The 26,110-nt window shown below is 45.2% G+C and overlaps 1 protein-coding gene and 1 pseudogene across 1 annotated transcript in view; one reads left to right on the forward strand and one right to left on the reverse strand.

Annotated features, from left to right (window-relative positions):
• Window positions 1–26,110, forward strand: part of LOC126295311 (probable cationic amino acid transporter) — a 575,633-nt gene that overhangs the window by 209,721 nt on the left and 339,802 nt on the right. The window lies entirely within an intron of this gene.
• LOC126295512 (5S ribosomal RNA) lies at window positions 9,212–9,329 on the reverse strand (annotated as a pseudogene).

A 26,110-nucleotide genomic window follows, 5' to 3' on the forward strand; every position in this document is an offset into this window, starting at 1 on the left:
GATCTTCTCTATCTCTTCTATCAACCCTATCTGGTACGGATCCCACACTGCTGAGCAGTATTCAAGCAGCGGGCGAATAAGCGTACTGTAAGCTACTTCCTTTGTTTTCGGATTGCATTTCCTCAGGATTCTTCCAATGAATCTCAGTATGGCATCTGCTTGACCGACGATCAACTTTATATGAACATTACATTTTAAAACACTCCTAATGCGTACTCCCAGATATTTTATGGCATTAACTGATTCAAGTTGCTGACCTGCTATATTGTAGCTAAATGATAAGGGATCTTTCTTTCTGTGTATTCGCAAAGTGGAGAAGGGGTGGTTTAGCTATCATACTGAAATTTGGGAAACATGCTGTCACATCTGTTGAAATTACTGTAAAATTGCTGAAATTCTTCGCACTATAAACTGTGATGCTTATTATTAGAGTACATCGATGGAGTCTTTTACCATCCCATCCGTGCAGTGGCACGCTGTTAGTTACCACATAATGATTGACTGACATAACTTGTTTGAATCTGAGAAAGAGTTTTGGCGGATGGACAGCTCCTTGTGGGGCGGATAACACGAAAATAGTGATCGTGTACATGAATGCAATATGACGAATCAGTCGAAAGGGAACGTAGAATCATCAGCTATTCCGTGACTCGCTTCCGATGATATGTAGCTACGCGTCAGCCACTCATCATGCATGGTCCTTTAGCATTTCTAGGGAGAAAGCAGCTTGTGCTATTCTGGAGCGGATTTCTGCAGCGTCGCTCGGCAGTTTGCTATTAGCCGGACCGCAGGTGGAGGGAGATTTCACGCGAGCAGGGGTTAACACAAGTGTACTCACAACGTGAGCATATCTGGGATGCCTTGCAACGTGCTGTTCTGAAGAGATCTCCAACCCTCGTATTATTACGGATGGACAGTCCTGAAGGATTCATGGTGTCGGTTCCCTCCAGCACTACTTCAGACATTAGTCGAGTCCACGCCACGTCGTGTTGCGGCACTTTTGTGAGTTCGCCGGGTCTCTACACGATATTAGGCAGGTGTACCAGTTCCTTTCGTTCTCCAGTGTATTAGTGATGATGTTTGATCCCGATCGGATGCCCATCCAGTGTCTTACCGAGGAATGACAAGTTCTAACGTGCACTTGAACCTTGGAATTCGTGGCACATGAGGTTGTTGTTGTGGTATTCAGTCCTGAGACTGCAGCTCTCCATGCTACTCTATCCTGTGCAAGCTTCTTCATCTCCCAGTACTTACTGCAACCTACATCCTTCTGAATCTGCTTAGTGTATTCATCTCTTGGTCTCCCTCTACGATTTTTACCCTCCACGCTGCCCTCCAATGCTAAATTTGTGATCCCTTGATGCCTCAGAACATGTCCTACCAACCGATCCCTTCTTCTAGTCAAGTTGTGCCACAAATTTCTCTTCTCTCCAATCCTACTCAATACCTCCTCATTAGTTACGTGATCTACCCACCTAATCTTCAACATTTTTCTGTAGCACCACATTTCGAAAGCTTCTATTCTCTTCTTGTCCAAACTATTTATCGTCCACGTTTCACTTCCATACATGTCAACACTCCATACAAATACTTTCAGAAACGACTTCCTGAGCAGGCCGAAGTGGCCGAGCGGTTCTAGGCGCTTCAGTCTGGAACTGCGAGACCGCTACGGTCGCAGGTTCGAATCCTGCCTCGGGCATGGATGTGTGTGACGTCCTTAGGTTAGTTAGGTTTAAGTAGTTCTAAGTTCTAGGGGACTGATGACCTCAGATGTTAAGTCTTATAGTGCTCAGAGCCATTTTTCGATTTCCTGACACTTAAATCCATACTCGATGTAAACAAGTTTCTCTTCTTCAGAAACGCTTTCCTCGCCATTGGCAGTCTACATTTTATATCCTCTCTACTTCGACCATCATCAGTTATTTTGCTCCCCAAATAGCAAAACCTCTTTACTACTTTAAGTGTCTCATTTCCTAATCTAATTCCCTCAGCATCACCCGACTCAATTCGACTACATTCCATTATCCTTGTTTTCCTTTTGTTGATGTTCATCTTATACCCTCCTTTCAAGACACTGTCCATTCTGTTCAACTGCTCTTCCGAGTCCTTTGCTGACAGAATTACAATGTCATCGGCAAACCTCATAGTTTTTATTTCTTCTCCCTGGATTTTAATGCCTACTCCGAAGTTTTCTTTTGTTTCCTATATTTATTGCACATGAGGTATAAGTGTTATATGACACCACTCGTTATACAGTAAAAACACAGTAAACAACTGTTGCGGATTTGATCTTGCACTGAGTTGTGATGTAGACTATTTTACCATCTGTGCCGGTTTTATATCATCTGACTGTTCACATTATGTGCATGTTTTTTAGCTGTGGTTGCCCTACCTATAAAGTTATTTGTATGTATACATGGTTGACAATACTTCCCTCTTAAAAATAGTGATCATGCAGTCACACACTTTACAGTGGGACCTCACTTGAGGATGGCGTAACATACCGAAAACGTCCTGCATAGTCTAACAACAGTCGAGGCAAAAATGTTACTGTTTCTGTATATTTGTGTTACTTGTTGTTTCCACTATGTAAGTGAGAACAATAAGCGCTATGCGTTGGTATATAAATGATTAAAAACACGTCAAATATTTGTGTAATTTCTGAACACATGAATTAACAACAAATTTATATTAAAATAAAGCTGAATAACTACAGTCCATGTAAATTAAATTAAAAACAGTGGCTCAACAATATAAATAATTGCTGGCAAGCACATATAGCTATAGAATATGGACGTCTATTTGTTGTATAAATTATTGAGCCCCTTCCCCCCCCCCCCCCCCTCCCTCAAATAACTCAGCGCAGAAACCTGTTGCATTTCGTTTTATTAACGCGCCTGAATGCGGAATATTATGAGACCAGATTGGAACAGCTGTTGTAAATAATTCGATCAAAATATATTTCCTCTCGGGTTGCAAATGGTGCGGCAGACGTATAAATATTTTCGCTTAACAAGAGTGACAGCAAACAAATTGCACAATATCTGAACAGCCAATGACAAACATTTATCTTTTGAAGACGATTACCTGGAGCACAAAGTTCCAAATCATTGGACAATATTTCGTGGGTCTTCATCTGGCGACCGCCATTATGAGGGATTGGAGAAGTACGGCTGCGAGTCAACAGTCGTGTTTCAGAGTTGCTACGAAAGCAAAGAGAATTTCGTCACAGACTTAAACCTTTTTTACACACAAGCCAGAATGAGTGTAAAGCTCAGCAATACCATAATTATTCGATGAATTCGAAAGCATTAACATTTTTGAACATCGCTGCCCTTCAGCAACTGAGCACATAAGAGCTTCAATGGATTGGAAATAACAGCCAACCAGTTGCAAAATATACGATTATTAAAGTTCGACCACAGCTTCGACAGTTTTAAAACAGTCTTCTTTAGAAGGCATTGAACCTGTTAAAAATTATTGCGAGACTGTGTGTAGAACAAATATGGTATGATTACAATAAACAAAATGACAAGAAATACTTACAAATAATTATAGTGGAGGATACTAACGTATAATCACATTCTCTATATCGGGTGTGGAGTCGTTGACTATGTCTAGTACATTTGCACGTCATCTACGTGACCACCAGATAAAAAACATGACTTTAAAGTGGTAGCACTCTACTGTAGGGATATTTCCCACAACTTTTTAAAAATATAACACATTTGAAAATGGATCCAACAACGTGTCGTGTACCACTTTAAAATTTTGCATTTACACACATTAAAAGAAAGTTTTGCGTCACCTCGGTTCCGAGAGGCCTGAAAACTGTACAGAAAATTGGAATAGAGATCAACACAACCATGTATTCCGCCATTTTTATTCATCATGAAAACTACACATTTCATTTTGTATCACCATACAGCGAGACCTTCAGAGGTTGTGGTCCAGATTGCTGTACACACCGGTACCTCTAATACCCAGTAGCACGTCCTCTGGCATTGATATATGGCTGAATTTGTCGTGGCATAGTATCCAAAAGTTCATCAAGGCACTGTTGGTTCAGATTGTCCCACCCCTCAACGGCGATTCGGCGTAGATCCCCCAGAGTGGTTAGTGGGTCACGATGTCCATAAACAGCCCTTTTCAGTCTTTGCCAGGTATGTTCGATAGGGTTCACGCCTAGAGAACATGCTGGCCACTCCAGTCGAGTGATTTCGTTATCCTGAAAAATGTCATTCACAAGATGTGCACAATTGGTGCGCGAATTGTCGTCCATGAAGACGGATGCTTCGCCAATATGCTGCCGATATGGTTGCACCAGCAGTAGGAGGATGGCATTTACATATCGTACATCCGTTGCGGCGCCTTCCGTGACCACCAGCGGCGTACGTCGGCCCCACATAATGCCACCCCAAAACAGCACGGAACCCCTGCCTTGGTGCACTCGCTGTACAGTGTGTCTAAGGCGTTCGGCCTGACCGGGCTGCCTCCAGATAAGTCTCCTACGACTGTCTGGTTGAAAGCACATGCGACACTTATCGGTGAAGAGAACGTGACGCCAATCTTGAGCGGTCCATTCGGCATGTTGTTGGGCCCTTCTGTACTGTGCTGCATGGTGTTGTGGTTGTAAAAGTGGACCTCGCCATAGACATCGGTAGTGAAATTGCGCCTCATGCAGAATATTGCGCACAGTTTGAGTCGTAACACGACGTCCTGTGGCTGCACGAAAAGCATTAGTCAACATGGTGGCGTTGCTCTCAGGGTTCCTCCGAGCCATAATCCGTAAGCAGCGGCCATCCACTGCTGTAGTAGCTGTTGGGCGGCCTGAGCGAGGCATGCCATCAAAAGTTCCTCTCTCTATCTCCTCCGTGTCCGAACAACATCGCTTTGGTTCACTCCGAGACGCCTGGACACTTCCCTTGTTGAGAGCCTTTCCTGGCACAAAGTATTGACCGTCTGGGCACGGTTGAACTACAGCCAACACGAGTCGTGTACCTCCTTCCTGGTGGAATGACTGGAACTGATCGGCTGTCGGACCCCCTCCGTCTAATAGGCACTGCTCACGCATGGTTGTTTGCATCTTTGGACCGGTTTAGTGACATCTCTGAACAGTCAAAGGGACTGTGTCTGTAATACAACGTCAACAGTCAGTGTTATTTAACACGTACATATTCAATACGAGATTGACATTTTAACTAACAAGTTGAAAAGAGCGAGAGGGGAGGGGGTAAAAAAGTGTGCCATTAAAGTTAAATGGGTTTTAAAGAGTCCTCAAGCTCATGGAAACATAGAAAACTCTGTGGAATATGTACAAAAACGCACTTCAGTATGCTCCCCTGCAATTATTTCTAAACATTTCCTGTAATTTTGGATAAGAATACAGTTTTGAAACTGTCGGAACAATGACCAAGGTTTAATAAAACTGTATTTTGAGACTCGTTGCCTGTTATTCCCAGTCAATAGAAATTGGAAAATAAATTGGTACCAATCGTTCTGACCGAAGACGGTAAGGAGTTTTGGTTGTAGATAAAGCGAGAAAGCGGGACGAAATAATCTATTAAGTCCCTCAGTGACTATATTGTCAATGAAGCGGGAAAAAAAGAAACGCCAAAATATTCGATACAACCTTAACAACTAGTTTAGCTGTCGATTATCGTAATACATTACCTCCTTTCGATCGTTCTCGAACGGCGAAATAATATGTATTCGTAGTGAAGTAAGGAATCGCGGAATGGCAAAACCAAAATCAATCAAAAGTTTAAAGGAATTGTTACCGAATGAGATTTACAGATGTTATGTGAACGAACTTATTCCCCTTCCGATTCGCTGAGGCATCGAGCAATAGCAAGCGATTGGGAAAAGAACGCAGGTTGCTTACGTTTTCAAGAAGAGGCATGGGACAGATTTGCGTTATCATAGTCTATATAACTCACGACTATCTGTTGTTGAATTGTGAAATAGAAAAAGCCATCCTCCGAGTCTTTAAAGGAGTAAAAACAGCTTCAAACCTATAATTACCTTACAAACAAGTTAATGTGTTAAATATTTGTTGTTACGCGTGTAAAAGCATTGTACACTACTGGCCATTAAAATTCCTACACCACAAAGATGGCGTGCTACAGACGCGAAATTTAACCGACAGGAAGAAGATGCTGTGATATACAAATTATTAGATTTTCAGAGCATTCACACAAGGCTGGCGCCGGTGGCGACACCTTCAACGTGCTGACAAGAGGAAAGTTTCCAACCGATTTCTCATACACAAACAGCAGTTGACCGGCGTTGCCTGGTGAAGCGTTGTTCTGATGCATCGTGTAAAGAGGAGAAATGCATACCATCACGTTTCCGACTTTGATAAAGGTAGGATTGTAGCCTATCGCAATTGCAGTTTATCGTATCGCTCCACTCCTCCTCGCGTTGGTCGAGATCCAATTACTGTTAGCAGAATATGGAATGAGGTGTTCAGGAAATTAATACGGAACGCCGTGCTGGATCCCAAGAGCCTCGTATCACTATCAGTCGAGATGACAGGGATCTTATCAGCACGGCTGTAACGGATCGTGCAGCCACGTCTCGATCCCTGAGTCAACAGATGGGGACGTTTGCGAGACAACAACCATCTGCACGAACAGTTCGACGACGTTTGCAGCAGCACGGACTATCAGCTCGGAGACCGTGGCTTCGGTTACCCTTGACGCTGCATCACAGACAGGAGCGCCTGCTGTGGTGTACTCGACGACGAACCTGGATGCACGAATGGCAAAACGTCATTTTTTTCTGATGAATCCAGATTCTGTTTACAGCATCACGATTGTCACATCCGTGTTTGGTGATATCGCGGTGAACACACATTGGAAGCGTCATAGTCATACTGGGGTATCTCCCAGGTTCGATTCCCAGCGGGGTCAGGGATTTTCTTTGCCTCGTGATGACTGGGTGTTGTGTGATGTCCTTACGTTAGTTACGTTTAAGTAGTTCTAAGTTCTAGGGAACTGATGACCATAGATGTTAAGTGTCACAGTGCTCAGAGCCATTTGAACCCAGCTATACTAGGATATCACCTGGCTTGATGGTATGGGATGCCATTGGTTACACGTCTTAGTCACCTCTTGTTCGCATTGACGGCACTTTGAATAGTGGACGTTACATTTCAGATGTGTTACGACCAGTGGCTCTACCCTTCATTCGATCCGTGCGAAACCCTACATTTCAGCAGGATAATGCACGACCGTACGTTGCAGGTTCTATACAGGCCTTTCTGGATACAGGAATTGTTCGACTGCTACCCTGGCCAGCACATTCTGCAGATCTCTCACCAACTGAAAACATCTGGTCAATGGTGGCCGAGTAACTGGCTCGTCACAATACGCCAGTCACTACTCTTGATGAACTGTGGTATCGTGTTGAAGCTGCATGGCCAGCTGTACCTGTACACGCCATCCGAGCTCTGTTTGACTCAATGCCCAGGCGTATCGAGGCCGTTATTACGGCCAGAGGTGGTTGTTCTGTGTACTGATGTCTCAGGATCTATGCATCCAAATTGCGCGAAAATGTAAACACATGTCGTTCTAGTATAATATATTTGTCGAATGTCATCTGCATTTCTTCTTGGTGTAGCATTTTTAATGGCCAGTAGTGTACCTCCAGGATATGAAGACGGTCGTCATACAGGGAAAAACTCGATAAACAGCTTATGCTCCGACCTCGTTGGCCACTCGGTTCTAGGCACTGCTGTCCGGAACCGCGCGACTGCTACAGTCGCAGGTTCGAACCCTGCCTCGGGCTTGGATGTGTGTGATGTCCTTGGGTTAGTTAGGTTTAAGTAGTTCTAAGTTCTAGGGGACTGATGACCTCAGATGTTAAGTCCCATACTGCTCAGAGCCATTTGAACCATTTTTGAACAGCTTATGCGTAGTTGGACTTTCACTCAGTTTAATATAGACTATTGTACCACATCTGAGTTTAAATTGCTTGAGTGTCCTTCGCGTCGTGTACAATTTCTGCTCCTTTTCATCGTTCCTACGATGCCCGCTGTTGCACCACTCTGTAACCCACCTCTCCTCGCCGTTGTGTACGAAGTCGTACAGAACAGAGTGAGTGATATAACAGTGAATATTGTTACAAGATGTGTCGCGAGTAGGGTTAGCAGTAAGAAAATAATATGCTACTGTTAACAATTACCCAATTTCTTCTTAAAATAATAACCCTTCGAAATAAAAGAGTGAGTGAGCGGGTCAGCGAAGAAACTGAACTGGTGTCATGGTACGTCCGCCCCGAGGTTCTGGGAGAAGAAGAGGAAAATGCAGTCCACGAAGGGGCTACCCGTGGTTCTACAGAGGCCGTAACGCAAGAAGAAGAAGATGTGAATGTGGTATAGAAATTGTTCCCACACTACAGCGAGAATGTCTTGAGTTACATATCCACAGCTGCTGTTACGCAATGTCTCAGTTCGTTCATTGTTGTTCGTAACGGAGGCACATAAACAAGAAATAATCACATACAGTCAGATCCGATGACCCTGGAGGCCAGTAATGTAAGGCTGAATGATTCGGTCCAGCGAGACCGATCCATCGCTCAGTAATCCTTTGATTTAAAAATTCCCCCCCCCCCCCTTCCAGATGCCAGTGTGGCGCCACCCCAACCTGTTGGTAAATGAAGTCGTTCTAATCAGTCGCCAGCTGTAGGAAAAGAAAGTTCCCAAGCGTATCGAGATATTTGCTTCCCGTAACAGTGTTGTCGGCAAAGAAAAATGGACCATACACCTTTTGCCATGAAACTGCACAAAACACATTAAATTTTGGAGAGTCCCTCTGATGTTGTACAACGTTATGTGGTTGTTCCTTATCCCATATTCTCATATTACGACGGTTGTCCTTTCCATTTAAATGCAAAGTTGCCTCGTCACTAAGCACTAAGCGTGGAAGAATACTGCCATCGTTCATCTTGCCAAAAACGAAATTACAGAACTCCACACGTTGCTGTTTGTCCCCTTCATGATGAGCTTGCACTCCGTCTACAGGCGACAAGTGGCCCGTCGGGACCGTCCGACCGCCGTGTCATCCTGAACTGAGGAAACGAATACAGGGCTGTGTGCTCAGCACCCCGCTCTCCTGGTCGTTATGATGGTTTTCTTTGAGCGGAGCCGCTACTATTCGGTCGAGTAGCTCCTCAATTGGCATCACGAGGCTGAGTGCACCCCGAAAAATGGCAACAGCGCATGGCGGCCTGGATGGTCACCCATCCAAGTGCCAGCCACGCCCGACAGAGCTTAACTTCTGTGATCTGACGGGAACCGGTGTATCCACTGCGGCAAGGCCGTTGCGTTCATGAAGAGCTTGCAGCAGCTGAATTCTGTACGGTTTCTTTGTAAACATCGACGCAACACACGCCAGACGGACATCGGGGGTCATGTTGAGCTGTCGAGCTGCACGGCGAACGGATTTCTGCGGACTCCTTCTGAAACTACGGCGGATGCGTTCGACGTCTGTGTCAGACACTGAGGGACGGCTCTGTGATTTGCCTTTACACAAACAACCTGTTTCTGGGAACTGTTCCATGTCATCGTCGAATGCTCTGTGCTGTACGAGGATCCACACCGTACCTAGCACGAAAGTCACATTGAACAGTTACTGACTCGCACTGCGCAAAACGTAGAACATAAAGCGCTTTCTCTTGCCCCGACACCATTTTTACGAAAAGTGAAGTGGACGTACACGGCTGCTACCTAGCGGGAACCATGTAAACTCGAGAGTTTGTTCTTTCCAACAATATGTTGCTCACATACATATCTCAAATAACATAATAGTTATGGTATTTTTAAAGTTGAATGATTATTTTTGATACACCCTGTATTACCTCTCAAATGTCATATAAATTAAATAGTATGACCAGTGACGAAAAAATAGATTAATACTCAAGTTTGAGTGCGAGTCTAACCATTGCCTAATACACGTACGTCTTGCAAAGTTCGAACAAAGAGATGGTCCGATGTAAGAGAGGACCTGATGGCCCTAATCTGATCAGGTTAAATAAATAAATAGTTACTTGAGCGCCATCAGCTCTAACATCTGGCGGCTACGTGCAGATACCGGATGATCAAAAAGTCAGTATAAATGTGAAAACTTAATAAACCACGGTATAATGTAGATAGAGAGGTGAAAACTGACACACATGCTTGGAATGACATGGGCTTTACCAGAACAAAAAAAAAGTTCACAAAATGTTCGACAGATGGCGCTGGACAGCAAAACGTCAGTGACTGCGAATCGTGTATAAAAGGAGCTGTAATGAGAGAGAGAATCAGATGCGCCAGCAGCCGCAGCATGTTGACGCTTTTAATGAAGCTGTATTATCAGAATGGGGAATGTGCTAGTTCAGCGTTACGATCCTATCGCCATAGGAAGGGGATTCGAACGAGTAAAGGTCCGTTGACAAATGCAGCTGTGGCGAGAATGATTTCGAATTTCGAAGCCACGGGTTGTTTAGACGATAGACCCTGTAGTGGCCGACGGAGCACAAGGCGTAATGCTGCTGAGGCAGTTCGGGAAGAAATGGAGACTGCAGCGGGTTCGTCTGTGGACGGGGAAGTCAGCGCTCGTGCAGTCGCACATCGCACCGGCATTCCGTACACTACTGTCTGGTTGGCACTGAGGCGTACCCTCCGATGCTATCCATCGGCGTCGTGAACTGTTACCTGGCGATTTAGTGAAGCGGAGGTCATTTGCGGTGTGGACGTTTCAAAAGATGGCGGAAGATGAGGATTGGTTGAGTAACGTGTTGTGGACCGACGAAGCTCATTTCACGCTCCGAGGGTCTGTCAACGCCCACAACTGCAGAATCTGGGCTACCGAAAATTCTAGATCTGTCGTGGAAACTCCATTGCACGACGAGAAAGTCACGGTATGGGTTGGATTTGCCACATCTACCGTTATCGGGCCTTTTTTTCTTCGAGGAAATGCGTGATTCCGGCTTTGTAACTGCTACCGTGACGGGTGAGAGGTACGCCGATATGTTACAGAATCGCATCATCCCCAGCCTGGCTGATAAACACCTGCTGGATGGCGCTCCACCCCATATTGCTAGACGCGTGGAAGATCTCTTGCGCGCGTGATTTGGTGATGATCGTGTGCTCAGCTACCACTTTCGTCACGCTTGGCCTCCCAGGTCTCCAGACCTCAGTCCGTGCGATTATTGGATTTGGGGTTATCTGTAGTGGCAAGTGTATCATGATCGACCGACATCTCTAGGGATGAAACTTCCTGGCAGATTAAAACTGTGTGCCGGACCGAGACTCGAACTCGGGACCTTTGCCTTTCGCGGGCAAATGCAAGGTACTAGCGGAATTAAAGCTGTGAGGACGGGGCGTGAGTCATGGTTGGGTAGCTCAGTTGGTAGAGCACTTGCCCGCGAAAGGCAAAGGTCCCGAGTTCGAGTCTCAGTCCGGCACACAGTTTTATGTGCCAGGAAGTTTCATATCAGCGCACACTGCGCTGTAGACTGAAAATTTCAATCTCTAGGGATGCTGAAAGACAACATCCGACGCCAATGCCTCACCTTAACTCCGGACATGCTTTGCAGTGCTGTTCACAACATTATTCCTCGACTACAGCTATTGTTGAGGAATGATGGTGCACATATTGAGCATTTCCTGTAAAGAACATCGTCTTTGGTTTGTCTTTCTTTGTAATTCTAATTATTGCTGTTCCCATCAGATGAAGCGCCATATGTCGGACATTTTTTGAACTTTTGTAGTTGTTTGGTTCTAATAAAACCCTATGTCATTCCGAGCATGTGTGTCAATTTGTAGCTCTCTATCTGCATTATTCCGTGATTTATTCAGTTTTCAAATTTATACTATTTTTTTGATCACCTGGTACATAACACACATAAACAGGCGCGTAAAACTTCTCTTGCGATTTTCTCGTAATTGCCACAGTAGTGCACCTTACTACTTGCACAGTATGTTGTTTTTATAGCCTACTAAAGGTGTACAAAGTATTAAGTGTATCTGTGATCCAAATCTCATGGCCTCCCCCAGTTTGTAATATAACTTGTGCTCCTAGTAACGTCACAAAACGGCAACGAAACACAGACTTAAGTCTATGAATAGACTGCAGGAAAGAGCACAACGGCTACAGCGTGTCAGCAATGTACAGGCAGAAACGTACAGGCGGCGAAATTTGCGCACGGGGATGTGGCGATGTGAAATCTGCGTTAGGGATGTAATTGTCGGCCGAGATTCAACTACACGTAGAGCTAATTGAAGAGATGTAGGCGGTGCGCCGGTGATTCATCCGACTGGCGCGCCGGCTTCGTAGCATCGGCCAGTGGAGATAAATTCGGCTCCTAAATATTTCACGCGGAATTAAAATTTATCGCTCCGCACTCTACGTGCTCCGCCTACAGCCAGCGTGGGAGAGCCCTGGAAACACGGCGGGGCGCCGCTTCAGCCTGCTACGAGATTAATTGCTGAATGGATGTGCTGCCTCGTGGGTGTTCTCACTGTACGAGCACACACACACTCTCTCTCATACACACACCCACACACACAAAAAAACACACACTCACACACAATACACTGTTCTGTAAAATGTAAGAACAAAAGAAACTTGCACATAATGTGTCATTGTTAAGCTACATACACTTCTGGCCGTTAAAATTGCTACACCAAGAAGAAATGCAGATGATAACCGGGTATTCATGCAACAAATATATTATACTAGAACTGACGTGTGATTACATTTTCACGCGATTTGGGTGCATACATCTTGAGAAATCAGTACCAAGAACAACCACCTCTGGTCGTAATAACGGCCTTGATACGCCTGAGTATTTAGTCGAACAGAGCTCGGATGGCGTGTACAGGTACAGCTGCCCATGCAGCTTCAACACGATACCACAGTTCATCAAGAGTAGTGACTGCAGTATTGTGACGAGCCAGTTGCACGGCCACCGTTGACCAGACATTTTCAATTGGTGAGAGACGTGGAGAATGTGCTGGCCAAGGCAGCAGTACAACATTTTCTGTATAGAGACAGGCCTGTACAGGACCTGCACATGCGATCGTGCATTATCTTCCTGAAATGTGGGGTTTCGTCGGCTCGAATGAAGGATAGAGCCACGGATCGTAACACATCCCAAATGTAACGTCCACTGTTCAGTTTCGTCAATGCAAGCAAGACGTGACAGAGACGTGTAACCAATGGCACCCCATACCATCACCCGGGTGATACGCCAGTATGGCTATGATGCTTCCAATGTGTGTTCACCGCGATGTCACCAAACACAGATGCGACCATCGTGATGCTGTAAACAGAACCTGGATTCATCCGAAAAAAATGGCGTTTTGCCATTCGTACAACCAGGTTTGCCGTCGAGTACTCCACAGCAGGCGCTCATATCTGTGATTGCAGCGTCAAGGGTAACCGCAGCCACGGTCTCCGAGCTGATAGTCCGTGCTGCTGCAAACGTCGTCGAACTGTTCGTGCAGATGGTTGTTGCCTTGGAGACGTCCCCATCTGTTGACTCAGGGATCGAGACGTGGCTGCACGATCCGTTACAGCCATGCGGATAAGATTCCTGTCATCTCGACTGCTAGTGATACGAGGCCGTTGGGATCCAGCACGGCATTCCGTATTACCCTCCTGAACCCACCGATTCCATATTCTGCTAACAGTCTTTGGATCTCGACCAACGCGAGCAGCAATGTCGCAATACGATAAACCGCAATTGCGATAGGCTACAATCCGACCTTTATCAAAGTCGGAAACGTGATTGTACGCATTTCTCCTCCTTACACGAGGCATCACAACAACGTTTCACCAGGCAACGTCGGTCAACTGCTGTTTGTCTATGAGAAATCGGTTGGAAGCTTTCCTCATGTCAGCACGTTGTAGGTGTCGCCACCGGCGCCAACTTTGTGTGAATACTCTGAAAAGCTAATCATTTGCATATCACAGCATCTACTTCCTGTCGGTTATTTCGCATCTGCAGCACGTCATCTTAGTGGTGTAGCAATTTTAATGTCCAGCAGTGTATGAGTAGCTCAACGAAACTCGGGCCATACATAGAAAGAACTGCTACAGTATAGCACAGAAGGACTGCCCAGTTAGCCGTTCGATCTAACGCATTGTTTTCCGGGTGGGAAGGAGCGGCTGGTCCCCTGCAAGAACCCGCTTGGCGGATTTGTGTTGAGGTGCGGCGAGCCGGCCAGTCTCTGGATGATTTTTAGGCGGTTTTCCATATACCTCGGGGAATGCGGGCTGGTTCCCCTTGTTCCAACTCAGCTACACTATGTCGGCGATTGCTCCGCAAGCAAGTTCTCCACGTACGCGTACACCACCATTACTCTACCACGCAAACACAAGGGTTACACTCGTCTGGTGTAGAATTTTAGAACATGTTTTGTGCTCGAGTATCATGTCATTTTTGGAAACCCAGAATCTACTCTGTAGGAATCAATACGGATTCCGCAAACAGCTATCGTGTGAGACCCAACTCGCTTTATTTATTCATGAGACCCAGAAAATATAACACACAGGCTCACAGGTAGATGCTATTTTTCTTGACTTCGGGAAGGCGTTCGATCCAATTCCGCATTGTCGCCCGATAAACAAAGTAAGAGCCTACGGAATATCAGACCAGCTGTGTGGCTGGATTGAAGAGTTTTTAGCAAACAGAACGCAGTATGTTGTTATCAACGGAGAGACGTGCACAGACGTTAAAGTAACCTATGACGTGCCGCAGGGGAATGTTATGGGACCATTGCCTTTCACAATATATATAAATGACCTAGTAGATAGTGTCGGAAGTTCCGTGCGGCTTTTCGCGGATGATGCTGTAGTATACAGAGAAATTGCAGCATTAGAAAATTGCAGCGAAATGCAGGAAGATCTGCAGCGGATATGCACTTGGTGCAGGGAGTGGCAACTGACCATTAATATAGACAAATGTAATGTATTGCGAATACATAGAAAGAAGGATGTTTATTGTATGATTATATGATAGCTGAACAAACACTGGTAGCAGTTACTTCTGTAAAATATCTGGGAGTATGTGTGCAGAACGATTTGAAGTGTAATGATCATATAAATTAATTGTCGGTAAGGAGGGTATCAGGTTGAGATTCATTGGGAGAGTCCTTAGAAAATGTAGTCCATCAACAAAGGAGGTGACTTACAAAACACTCGTTCGACCTATATTCGAATATTTCTCATCAGTGTGGGATCCGTACCAGGTCTGGTTGACGGAAGAGATAGAGAAGATCCAAAGAAGAGCGGCGCGTTTCGTCACAAGGTTATTTGTTAACGCTGATAGTGCTACCGAGATGTTTAGCAAACTTGACTGGCAGACTCTGCAAGAGAGGCACTCTGCATTGCGGTGTAGCTTTCTCGCCAGATTTCGAGAGGGTGCGTTTCTGGATGTATCGAATATACTGCTTCCCCCTACTTGTACCTGCCGAGGAGATCACGAATGTAAAATTAGAGAGATTCGAGCGCGCACGGAGGCTTTCAGACAGTCGTTCTTCCCGCGAACCGTACGCGACTGGAACAGAAAAGGGAGGTAATGCCAGTGGCACGTAAAGTGCCCTCCACCACACACCGTTGGGTGGCTTGCGGAGTATAAATGTAGATGTAGATAGATGTAGAAAGCGTGGTTCGGCGAGGGGTTGCAGTGGGGTGAAGTGGACCGCGGTAGTCGTCGTGGGGTTGTGGACCACTGCGGCCGCGGCGGGGACGCAGCCTCTCCGTCGTTTCTAGGCCCCCAGTTAACATACCATATGAGCCGTGCACGGTTCGTGTTCGTGCCATTTATTCATTGTGATATGCTATTACGGTATTGCCGCCTCGTTTTCTTCTTCCATTTACTGGCGTCGCTAACGTCCTGCCTTACTTTCCCTTGAGCAGCAGCAGCAGTACAATCGATAAGTGCAGTGTCGTACCATCTCTGGAGTGACCGATAGTATTTGCGGGTCATCGTGTGTCTGGTAGTCAGCTAGAGACGGACCAGCAGTGCAGTCGGGACGCAGCAGCGGTGAAGTCGGGGACGGAGCGCCGGTGAGGTGCCGACAGCCAGTGCTGGCCGACCACTGGCGACACACGTGAGCTGTCCGACAGAGCGAGATTGGAGGGTGACCTCCGTTGGTTGGTCGTCTCATCAGCCGACGTATATTTCGTCCTTTCTCCGGTTCCGAGCCTGGGCAGTTGGTCGTTTGGCACGGAGCAGGGAGGAATTCTCCGCGGCGCCTAAGCCTCCGTCACACGGGCCGTGCTGGCGAACGTCAACGTGAAGCGTGCCGAGTTCAGCGTGCTGCTGAGCGCTCAGACACGATGCGACTTGTGCATACGGTACGTGGGCCCCAACGTGGTATACGCGATCGCAACGCACTCCAGCCTCAATTGTGGGATGTTTGTAGTTAGTAAATCACACTGTTTACTTAACAGGCTGACAAGGGAACGTCCACATCGCACCCCCCTCAGATTTAGTTATAAGTTCGCACAGTGGATAGGCCTTGAAAAACTGTACACAGATCAATCGAGAAAACAGAAGTTGTGTGGAACTATGAAAAAATAAACAAAATATACAAACTGAGTAGTCCATGGGCAAGATAAGCAAAATCAAGGATCTTGTGAGTTCAGGAACGCCGTGGTGCCGTGGCTAGCGTGAGCAGCTGCGGAGCAAGAGGTCCTTGGTTCTAGTCTTCCCTAGAGTGAATATTTTTTTTTTTAATTTTCAGACAATTATCAAAGTTCAGGCACTCACACATAATCAACTTCGCACTCCAAAATTCCAGGACATGTTCAGATTTGCTTGGACATATGCAGGCTTTGACTGTCTACACACGGAAAGATTTGAAAACGTTAAAAACATATGTTTTGACAGAGCACAGGGAAAACTGTGCGACTGTGAAAGTGTTGCATTCATTTGTTGCAGTTTATGTGACAAACTCTTATGCTTCCATCACTTTTTTGAGAGTGATTATCACATCCACAAGAAAACCTAAATCGGGCAAGGCACAAGAATCTTTTCACCCATTCGCCAAGTGCAAAAGTTAGGTGGGTCTACAACATATTCCTGTCATGTGAGGCACATGCCGTCACCAGTGTCGTATAGAATATATCAGACGTGTTTTCCTGTGGAGGAATCGGTGGACCTATGACCTTCCGATCAAATGTTTTCCGTTCCCATGGGAGAGGCACGTCCTTTCGTTCACTAATCGCACGGTTTTGCGGTGCGGCCGCAAAACAGAGACACTAAACTTATTACAGTGAACAGAGACGTTAATGAAAGAACGGAGAGATCATAAGTTTGCGAAAATAAAGAAAGTAAACTTTTCACTCGACGGAAAACTTGAACCCAGGACCTCTCGTTTCGCAGCTGCTCTCGCTAACCACGGGACCACGGCGCTCCTCAGCTCAGACCATCCTTGATGTTGCCTATCATGCGCATGGACTACTCAGTTTGTATATTTTGCTTATTTGTCTCATAGTTCCACACAACTTCTTCCTGTTTCCTCTATTGATCTGTGTTCAGTTTTTCAAGGCCTATCCACTGTGCCAACTTGTAACTAAACCTGAGGGGGGTGCGATGGGGAGGTTCCCTTGTGAGTAAAATTCCCACGTTAGCTCTATTAAAGCGCACGTTTCCTCAATTGTTCGTATCCTAGTCACGTTATTGTGTATGTAATATACACAAATAAAAACTTCAATATCGATGTACATGTTTTAAGACAAAAAGGAAAGTACCATGGTCAATCAGTACGGACACAGGCGTATAGAAGTTCCATTACAAACAGTGGGACACAAATTTGCAATATTTCTCCACATACTATAAACACTATTTTATGTTCCCCCACATTTTAGTAAAACCCTAAACTCATTCTTATTTGATCACTCTTCCGACCCGGTAGTAGAAACTTTACAACATGTAAATCACGAAAGTCAAAAGAAAAAGGAAGAAAATATCTTTCTACAAGTAGAACAAGCTGTCCTGTAGATTAAGCCAATCGAACTAACTTACTCCTCAAGAAAAGGTGAACTTATATTTAGGTAACATCAAATATTGTAGTATATACTTACATTAAACTAACAATAAAGCATCAGAACCTATTATATACGCAAATGTTACGAAAAAAGTATTTAGATCTAGCGAGATGCGAACATCATCAGGACATGTATCCTGTCTTCAATGATCAACGCTACTAGCTACTCTACAATGCAACAAATCCGGCAGCCCGCTATTATAACATCTTAGCTCTTGCTAAAAGATTTAATCGTAGGTATGTTACTAACTGAAATTTAATTATAACAAATTGTAGCAAGAAAAATGTGTTTTTCGTGGATACTCAGTGTGTTGCTACCTTCAAATGATATACTCTCATCATACGCAAGTTACAATAATTCTTTTGCTACGAATATGTCTCTCATCATTTTATTGCAACGAATCACGCAGTTAACAACAGGTTTTCGAATGATTTGCTGGTGCTCAGAAACGACATATTCACGTGTGGGCTTGAGCTGAATGCCAAACTGGCGCCTCACAGTTCTGTGCTGAAGGGAGCCGGCGCGCTTGTGACGTAGGCGGCGTTGTGCCATCTCATTGGTCGGCGCTCAGACGCACGCTCAGAATATCTGACGTGCCAGATATTGCTCTGCACGATTCCCGAACGTGCTGTTCCACGCTATGGCGTCAGAAACTCTGCGCGCTCAACGCTCAACGTTCGGATGCACGTCCCGTGTGCCGACGGCTTTAGCTTGTCCAGGCCCGCTGGCGGTCCCCATACGGTGTCAGAGTGAGTGGTGAATTGCTACGAGGTTCGTGGCTCACCGATCCTGAACGCGGAAGTTGAGTTCTGACTCAATCTACCAGCAAGTCACGACTGTTCACATTGTGTCGTTTGGATTTCGTTGTCGGCTGTTGGTACATTCTCGCGGGTAACAACGTGTGTTTTCAAGTTGGCAAATTTTAGCCACCCTCCAGTGGAGTTTAACTGTACCTGGTTATTTGAACTGAAGTGCTCCAGCAGAATCTTCTGCCTTGCGGCCGTTAACATTTCGGTTACTTGCCTGGCCGTTGACGTAAATTCAGGCAGTGTATTTTCCTCATGGTGTTGTCGCTGTCCAGCACGATGTGTAGTTTGACAGCTCAGGGTATAATTGGTTGTGGGCGCCAATACCTTCTACACAGTTCCATTGAACTCCCTGTTGTGTGCTGGTTGGGTGAACCGGAGGTTAGCTTGTGCGTCCGTTGACTGTCTGTCGGTTGGGTTGTCACCAGATCGACAGTGGTTTGGCCGACTGCCTGTCTCACCTAATCGAGTGTTAGTGTTTGAATTCCAGGCCGAACCTCGGAACTTCTGAGCGCCCTTGGCTGTACTGTCTTTCCTTGTTTGTTCTTGTTGTTTGTACTTGAATGGCTTCCAGCTGATCTTTAGATTAAGGTTTTTTTGCGCTTAAGGCGTCTGATTGTTTGGGCCTTCAGCCTAATTTAAGATCTGTTCTACATACAGCCTTTGGCATTTTTAAAATTAATGTTATTGAGTCTTAAGTGTTGGGCCTTCAGCCGATTTTAAATTTGTTTGCTCTTAAAGTGTCAGATTCTTTGGGCTTTCAGCCCAATCAAGGAATTGTTTTAAGATAAGGCTTTGCCTTTTAAATTTCTGATTTTGGTTTTAAATTAAAGTGGTCTTGCTCTTAAGGCACGAGATTGTAAGGCGTATTCAGCCACTAATTAAGTTACAGAACTAAATCTGTGTTTTTTTTTTAAAGAATTTTTCTTGGCTCTTGTAATGTTTGATTAAATAAAGGGATGTGTGTTCGAGTGTAACTGACAGCCGCTTATTTTGGCCCCTTTCCACAACTTAAATTACCTGTCCTGTCGTGCAGGTTTAGCAGGGCGTCTCACAATACAGTACATTACAATTGCACAGAAGGTAAACGAAATAAATACGCAATGAGGGAAACAAAAGTGGCGCTTTTATTCAAAGACAGGAATTACAATGAAGCCTCCGCGATTCATGAAGGTCCCCTGGATATTAAAAAAGGCGGGAGATGGTTCTTAATGTGGTGAATGATCAGCACGGACGACAATGAAGGATCTGCAACGTACGCCCATGTCGGCTACAAAGTTGACTAGGAGTTCCTGTGCCAGGGCGATTCAGCGCCGTTGACAACTGCTGTATGTTCGCCGGTGGATGTGGACATCCGGCAGTAAGGCTCCAAGGCATCCTACATATGACAGATGGGATTTAAGCCTGCGAGAATGATGACGACGGTCTATTCGGCGAATAAGCTCCCGTTCCAAGAGGTTAGCTGCCTGTGCAGTTCGATGCGGTCATCCACACAACGTGGCCAGTAGCACTTGCACACTAGGAGTTCAATACAAACTTAATTGTGTGTAAAAATAATACCTGCCTCCTCCAAACAGCGAGTCTCAGTCATTTTTCCCTGTTTTCGATACAGATAATGGCAAGATATCGGTACAAGGAATTCCAAGAGCGTATCATAATCTCCGCAGTGGTTCCTAAGATCAGCCCAGAGACGAAAGTAATCGAGTAGGGGACTTCACTTTATACTCGTAGGTACAGAAGATTTAGTAACAAAAATAATTCGCTCTGTCTAAGGCGTCTTGTCACGGTTCGTGCGGCTCCCCCCCCCCCCCCCCCCCCGCCCCCCCCCCCTTCCCCCGAGGTTCGAGTCCACCCTCGGGCATATGCTTGCGTGTTGACCTTAGCGTCAGTTAGTTTAAGTTAGATTAGGCAGTGCGTCAGCTTAGGGACCGATAACCTCAGCAGTTTGGTCCCATAAGACCTTAACACAAATTTCCAATAAAAAAATTATTTACTTATTAAAACGTGACTACAGCTTACATTTTACGTTGGTATGCAGTAATATTGCTCTGTTATCCTATTGATGGATCATAAACGCTATATATGTTCTAATGGCAGAAATGTTATGTCGTTACAATTCAATAATTCTGAGTCCGCCCACGGTAGCTGAATGGCCAGCGTGACGGATTGTGAATCCTCTGGGCCCGAGTTCGATTCCAAGCCGGGGCGGGGAATTTTCTCCGCCCAGGAACTGAGTGTTGTGCTGTCATCATCATCATATCACCCTCACCGACTGCAGGTCGCTGAAGAGGCGTCAAATTGAAAGACCGGCACCCCGCCATAGCCATACGAATAAATGAAATAATTCTGACTTTTTTTTTTACTTTACTTGCTCTTGCCAAATTCCGTAATTCTACGTCAACGGGAAGTACAATATGTGTTTTTATGAGTGAATTTGCAAGTATCAAAGTATGTGACGTAAATGCGTGAATCTTTTGATTGCACTGACTTACAAGGGAACCTCCACATCGCACCCCTCTCAGATTTAGCTATAAGTTGGCACAGTGGATAGGCCTTGGAAAACTGAACACATATCAATCGAGAAAACAGGAAGAAGTTGAGTAGAGCTATGAAAAAAATAAGCAAAGTATACAAACTGAGTAGTCCATGCGCAAGATAGGCAACATCAAGGAAAGTGTGAGCTCAGGAGCGCCGTGGCCCCGTGGTTAGCGTGAACAGCTGCGGAACGAGAGGTCCTTGGTTGAAGTCTTCCCCCGAGTAAGAAGTTTAATATTTTTATTTTCGCAAAGTTATGATCTGTCTGTTCGTTCATTGACGTCTCTGCTCACTGTAATAAGTTTAGTGTCTGTGTTTTGCGATCGCATCGCAAAACCGTGCGATTAGTAGACGAAAGTACGTGCCCTCCCCAATGAGAACCGAAAACATTTGATCGCAATTTCATAGGTCAACCTATTCCTCAAACGTTGTCGACCCACGTAACTTGTACACTTGGCGAATGGGTAAAAAGATTCTTCTACCTTGCCCGATTTAGGTTTTCTTGTGGATGTGATAACCACTCCCACAAAAATGATGAAAACATAAAAGTTTGTCAGATAATAATTGTCTGAAAATAAAAATTTTTAATTTTTACTCGAAGAAAGATTTGAACCAAGGACCTATTATCCCGCAGCTGCTCACACTAACCACGGGACCGCGACGCTCCTCAGCTCACACTTTCCTTGACTTTGTCTATCTTGCGCATGGACTACTCAGTTTGTATACTTTGCTTATTTTTTTCATAGTTCCACACAATTTCTTCCTGTTTCCTCGATTTACCTGTGTTCATTTTTTCAAGGCCTATCCACTGTGCCAGCTTATAGCTAAACCTGAGGGGGGTGCGATGGGGAGGCTCCCTTGCTAGAAGCTGAAATATTTTACGTTGCCAAGTGAACGTAGGCTTCAGTGTGTGACATAAATTTCAGCTTGGTACCCCTGACCAACTCCAGAGGAAAACGAGCCTTAATACACGGAGATACAAACATAGACACGCACGACAAATGATAAAAAATGTTTTTTCGTGTTTAAAAATTAATAATTTTTCAGAGTTTTTCCTTCACTTGAACTGTGAAACCTTGCTTTTTCCTAAATTGCATGATTCTAGGTCAATGGGAAGTTCCGGCACGTTTCGATGAGTGAGTTTTCAGGTATGAAAGTATTTGACATAAACAGCCCTATATTTTGATTGCATTGACTTAGAAACTAGAAAACTGTACACTGCCAAGGGGCCGTAGACCTTCATACACTGAAGAGCAAAAGAAACTGGTACACCTGCCTAATATCGTGTAGGGCCACTGCGAGCACGCAGAAGTGCCGCAACACGACGTGGCATGGACTCGACTGATGTCTGAAGCAGTGCTGGAGGGAACTCACACCGTGAATCCTGCAGGGCTGTCTGTAAATCCGTAAGAGTACGAGGGGTGGAGATCTCTTCTGAACAGCACGTCACAAGGCAACCCACATACGCTGAATAACGTTCATGTCTGGGGGGGTTTGGTGGGCAACAAAAGTGTTTAAACTCAGAAAATTGTTCCTGGAACCACTGTGTAGCAATTCAGGACATGTAGGATGTCGCATTGTTCTCTTGGAATTGCCCAAGTCCGTGGCAATGCACAATGGACATGAACGGATGCAGGTGATAACACGGGATGCTTAGGCATGTGTAAGCTGCCAGAGTCGTTTGTAGACGTATCAGGTGTTACATATCACTCCAACTGCACACGCCCCACACCATTAAGGAGCCTCCACCAGCTTGAACAGTTCCCTGCTGACACGCAGGATCCACGGATTCATGAGGTTGTCTCCATACCCGTACAGCGTCCATCCGCTAAATACAAATAGAAATAAGACACGTCCGACCAGGGGAACATGTTTCCAGTCATCATCAGTCCAATTTCGGTGTTGACGGGCCCTGGTGAGACGTAAAGCTTTGTGTCGTGCAGTCATCAAGGGTACACAAGTGGGCCTTCGACTCCGAAAGCCCATATCGATGATGTTTCGTTGAACGGTTCGGACGCTGACACTTGTTGATGGCCCAGCATTGAAATCTGCAGCAATTTGCGGAAGGGTTGCACTTCCGTCACGTTGAACCATTCTCTTCAGTCATCGTTGGTCCCGTTCTTTCGGGGTGTTTCCTTCTGTACTGTACTGTGGCAGTTACTTCTGTTTATCGTCCAAGTTTTATCGGGCTATTTTACTTGGCAGTGGAACATCATTATAAAGTTACTCTTGACGTTAGGTTTTGAACAGGACTGTAGTATTCATTCACAGACTTCGATGTACATATTGGACAGCAGGGGGAAAGACTATATCCCAGTCTTAAACCCTTCTTGATCTTAGCACTTCGTTCTTGGTCGATCACTCTCATTGTTCCCTCTTGTCTCTTGTACTTATTGTATATTAACCGTCTCTACCTCTAGATTACCCCTATTTTTCGCAGAATTTCGATGCACCACTTTACATTGTCGAACGCTTTTTCCAGGTTTGTAAATCCTATGAACATGTCTTGATTTTTCTTCTTTCTTGCTTCAATGATTAACCGCAACGTCAGAATTGCGTCTCTGGTACCTTAACCTTTCCTGAAGCCAAACTGGTCGTCATCTGACACCTCTTCAGTTTTGTTTTCCATTCTCCTGTATGTTATTCTTCTCATCAACTTGGATGCATGAGCTGTTAAGCTGATGGTGCGATAATTCTCGTACTTGTCAGCTCTTGTAGTCTTCCCAATTGTATGGGTCATATTTTTCTGTAAGTCTGGTGCTATGTGCCCAGACTCATCCGAGGGTAATTCGAAAAGTGAGGTCTCCTATTTTTTTGTAAGAACATAGACCCGTTTATTTCTACAGTGGTTTACATCAGTTGACAGCTTGAACATTTAGCTATTTTTCGACATAATCACCACTTCTGTTGATGCATTTTTGTAGACGCTGTGGCAGTTTTTGTATGTCCATGTCATACCACCTCTCCGCCATGGTGTTCAGAAAGTTATGAACTTCTTCTCTCACCTCGTCGTCGGAGCTGAATCGCTTTCCGGCCAAATGTTATTCTAACCTAGGGAACAGATGATAGGACTATAGGGTAGGTGGGTAATTACGTTCGACTGAAACTGTTGCAGGAGAGCAACGGTTTGCCGAGCGATGTGTGGGCGAGCGTTGTCATGCAGAATGTGCACGCCCATGATAACATTCCTCTTCTACTGTTCTGAATTGCCCGTTTGAACTTTATCAGAATCTCACACTACCTATCAGCGTTAATTGTGGTCCCATCGACTCAGCACCAACTACGAGGTGAAAGAAGAGGTTCATAACTTTCTTAACATCATGGCGGAGAGCTGGTATGACGTGGGCATACAAAAACTGCCACAGCGTCTACAAAATTGCATCGATAGAAATGGTGATTATGTCGAAAAATAGCTAAATGTTCAAGCTGTAAACTGATGTAAACCACTGAAGAAATGAATAGGTCTATGTACTTATAAAAAATAGGAGACCTTACTTTTGGGATTACCCTCGTAAATTCTACACACCAACATGAATAGTTGTTTTAGTCGTTTTGTTGCCATTTCCCCCTACGATTTTAGAAGTTCTAATGGGATGTTATCTGCCCTTCTGCCTCATTTGATCATAAGTCCTCCAAATCTCTCTTAAATTATGATTCTGATACTGTCAGCGTTAGTTACGTAAGTTAATTCACCAGTGGTAATGACACATTTCGGATGATAAACATTTGTTTTTAACTGCCTTGGAGCCAAAAAGCACATAAAAAGCAAAATGACATCTGTTTCTGTAGTGAGACTGGTGAAAGACAGTATGCTGTCCAGCGTTTTCTGTGGCAAGCTGAAAGCGAGGTAAAGCATGTTTCACAGTAGATCGAGTTGTCTCGTGGGTCAGTTTCAGCTTAGATTGTGCAGTGCGTGCCTTCAATTCAGCTATGTTCGTAACTGGTGCGGCGGCCGCTGTGGCCGAGCGGTTTTAGGCGCATCAGTCGGGAACCGCGCGACTGCTACGGTCGCAGGTTCCAAACCTGCCTGGGGCATGTATGTGTGTGATGTCCTTAGGTTAGTCAGGTTTAAGTGGTTGTGTAGTGGACGACCTCGGATGTTAAGTCCCCATTGAGCTCAAAGCCATTTGAAGCATTTTTTCATAACTGGTGCACTGGATCAACACCTTTCAAATAACCCCACTGCGAGAAGTCACAGGTGCTAAGATCAGGTGAACGGGACGGCCAGACTGTAGGCAAATGACGGCTGATAATTGTAGCGTTTGCGAAACGCCTCTGCAGCAGGCGCTTCGCTGGCTGTCCAATGTGTGGAGAAGCGCCACCCTGTGTAAAAATGTTCCTAACCACACATCCACACTTCCGAAGGGTTGGAACGACATAAGTGCCCAATAGACATTCACGGTGTTCGCCAGTGACGGTACAGGTAACAGAACCCCCAGGATTCATCTCATCGAAAAAATATGGCCCTACCACAAACGCAGTACACAGCCACATTTGCAAAAAGATGTGGTACCGTTTAGCGTGTGTTTATGTGTGTGTTGTAAGTAGGCTGCTAAGGTTTTTATGTTGGTAACGTTACGTAGCGCTCTATGTGAAAATCACTGACTCTGCTGTGTGCAGTCTGTGGCTGGTCTGCATTGTTGGAATTTGCTATTGTAGTGTTGGGCAGTTGGACGTTAACAGTGCGTAGCGTTGCGCAGCTGGAGGTGAGCCGCCAGCAGT

The sequence above is a fragment of the Schistocerca gregaria genome, chromosome 11 (assembly GCF_023897955.1).
Source record: "Schistocerca gregaria isolate iqSchGreg1 chromosome 11, iqSchGreg1.2, whole genome shotgun sequence".
Taxonomy (NCBI): domain Eukaryota; kingdom Metazoa; phylum Arthropoda; class Insecta; order Orthoptera; family Acrididae; genus Schistocerca; species Schistocerca gregaria.